This window comes from Rhinichthys klamathensis, unplaced genomic scaffold (genome assembly GCF_029890125.1).
Source record: "Rhinichthys klamathensis goyatoka isolate OS25496 unplaced genomic scaffold, OSU_Roscu_1.1 h1tg000137l_1, whole genome shotgun sequence".
Lineage (NCBI taxonomy): Eukaryota > Metazoa > Chordata > Actinopteri > Cypriniformes > Leuciscidae > Rhinichthys > Rhinichthys klamathensis.
Genome location: NW_026606672.1, coordinates 101977 through 105038, shown reverse-complemented (window position 1 = coordinate 105038; position 3062 = coordinate 101977).

Here is a 3062-nt window from a genome sequence, read left to right as displayed (position 1 = left end):
AAGATATTTAAAAGAAAAATCCAGCAACAGGAAGGCAACCAAATATTATATTAGAAAAAGGACAACAGAACTAGTTAGATGTTTAAGGAATCAACAGGAACTAGTTAGACTGATAACTGAGTTACTGGCAAGTCTCATATGGCCATAATCCCAGTGCTGTTTATGCAATCTTGTAAGATGAATCTATTAAATCTGATCACCCAACAACTGTGAAGATTTTAATCAAATTGCAATCTCTTGAATCAATGAATTTTAATATGATTTTCTGCTGGGTACCTTCCACTCGGGAATCTCTGGTAATGAGCAGGCAGACAGTGCTGCCAAAGAAGCATTAACTAGACATAACCAGTAAAGTGCTCTATACCTTTTACCTACACCTTGAGACCAACAGTAAATGCCTACCCCAACATTAGAATGGGATCAGTGCTTAAACAACAAATTACATGAAATATTCCATTTTAATAATCGCTGGGATCAAGTCATTTACACACCATACCCGAAAAGACACTCAAGACTCACAAATTTTTTACTATTAGGTGAAAATTCACCAAAGTGTTCATCTTGTCAGAATCCACTGTCCATTAAACATATTTTGCTGGACTGTAATAGTTCTACCCCTTTGAGAAACTTTTTATTCTGTTGATCCAAATCCAGTAAATCCAAATTTAGTCTTAAGGTTTTTAAACATATTACTTAGTTTGGTTTTTGAATAAGTAAATCTGGTCCTCGCCATGAGCATAGCCATAGAAGCTGGAATGGCATTAAAGGAAAGAAAAAGAATATGGTGTTTCCGAAGTTTTGTGCTTTTTTTCAGTAGCTCAGAAAGCATTTGAAAAATTGCCTCTGTTTTAGATAGTCGTCATCACTGTTTGGACTGTGTACAACTTGTTACTAACTTGTCAATAAGCTTTTTAATGTCTCCCTAGCATTGCTAATTTTTGGCTAACTTTGTTTTTGTAATATAGTTGATGTAGACAGCAGCCAAGTGCCAGCAGAGAGGGACACCTTGAGCACAGAGACATACACTGAACAAAATTATAAACGCAACACTTGTTTTTGCCCCCATTTTTCATGAGCTGAACTCAAAGATCTAAGACTTTTTCTATGTACACAAAAGGCCTATTTCTCTCAAATATTGTTCACAAATCTGTCTAAATCTGTGTTAGTGTGTCATCCGGCTAAGGGCAGAGCCACAGCGGACTGCTCAGCCAATATTAGGCGGGACGAGGTGCCGACGAAGAGAGAGACCTCAACGAGCGACGGGGCAATATTCGTGACTCATAGCCTTCGCGCTTCTGCGCCTCAGAGAAATGCTCAGTAACTGACTCCACGGCGTCACCAAGGAGGCCGGAGGGAGTGTTTGGAGCCTTTCTTTTTTCAGCCAGATTAAACGTGAACTTGCACGGCTTGGACTGAAAGTTGAGACTCGTGCCCCCAGAGACGAACGGACGGGCACAGATGCAAGGCGAAGGTCTTCTCGACAGGGGGCATGCGCACATAGCCGTGGGCTTCCGCCTCGTCCCTTTAGACGCGCGCCGATTGTGGTGCAGACCACGACTTTACCACGTGGTCGTGGACATTGAGGAAGAACAGAGTCTTCCCCCTCGAAGCAGCCTGGCGGCGGCTTAACTGGGGATACCAGACTTGCTTCCTTTATACCGGACCATTTCATGTCGAGTCCAGCGCGTCCGCAAAAAGGACCGGTGCGTGGTGACGGCAGAGGACTATGGCTCCAGGCCTCATCATCACCGTCGTTTCTGGGTGGGGGAGGAGCGGCAGTGGGCCTCGACCCCGTAGCAAAAACCCTCTCGAGTGCGCGAGGACCAGGCAGGCGGCGCAGTACTCGTAGGTGTGGAGCGGGTTGATGGGGCCCGCACAAATCCTGCAAAGGTTAGCCATCGGATGCGAGGAAGGTAACTAGTCCTCAGGTGCAACTTCAACGATGACAGCGTGAAGAAAGATATTCTGACGCAATTGTCGCGCCCATGCATTTTATACTGCCCACGAGCCTGTCAGTATTTGCATACTTCGCGACAATTGGCCAGCTGTTCCAAGCTCGCGTTAGCCCATAAGATTTCAACAAAAGTGGAGAAGGGAGGAGTTCCCGCAGCGTCTACGCAATGTAGATTTACCGATCTTGAAAGGGAACTAAGGTAATACAAACAGTAATCGATCACAAAACCATGGTTAATTTTCCAAAGGAGCGGTGAACCGTCTTACATAAGTGAGAGCTTACAAATGCTACAGAAAACAAGTTGTTCCCCATAAAATGAGCAACGCACAAATAAACGTTGGGATTATAATGTTCAGGAACAGCGTTTAAAATAATTTTAAAGTCTTCCATCCATCAGCCTTAGGAAGGTCAAACAAATGAGTTTTGGAAATAAATTAGTACATTTTATGACTTCATAAGTTCTGGAAAAATTGCGTTGTTGTAGTCCAAGTGAGCCATGTAGTTCTGGAAAAGTGAAATTAATAAAATATCTCAGTTTGGAGAACTTTGAGCTTTGTAACCTTGCAGATCTGTTTCTATGCTCAAACAGCAACATTAGCCTACACAATTAAAGTTGAAAAAGTAGGAAAGCTAGGTTGTGTAATACAACCTATTAATACCCTAGATGTTATTTTTCATGACAGAGTTCAAGATAAATCATTTCATTACTAGCCTATACTGGAGCTGCCATGTTAAGTTTCAAATGATTGTTAAACAGCAAGCATAAACTATGCAAAAGTGGCAATCAGCTCACTCAGTAGCTGAATTCGCATTCACTCCTTCAAGTGAACTATATGGAGTAATGTTGGGAATAGTGAATATAGAGGGCGATTTCGAACACAGCTTTATTGCCCGGACCTATATGGCGGACGAGTTGACGTATCGCAGGCTCGCAGCAAGGGGCAAAGCGGACAATGACAAGACATGACGCGTGACGCGTCTTATGTTTATGACTCGAAAGGGCATTTCGTTAAGTTTAAACCTTCCAGTTTATCCCTACTTAGCTTTGTGAGGGCCTAGTAATACACGGCTCCCTAAAAGTTCTAGTAACAATATTAAATCAGGTGTT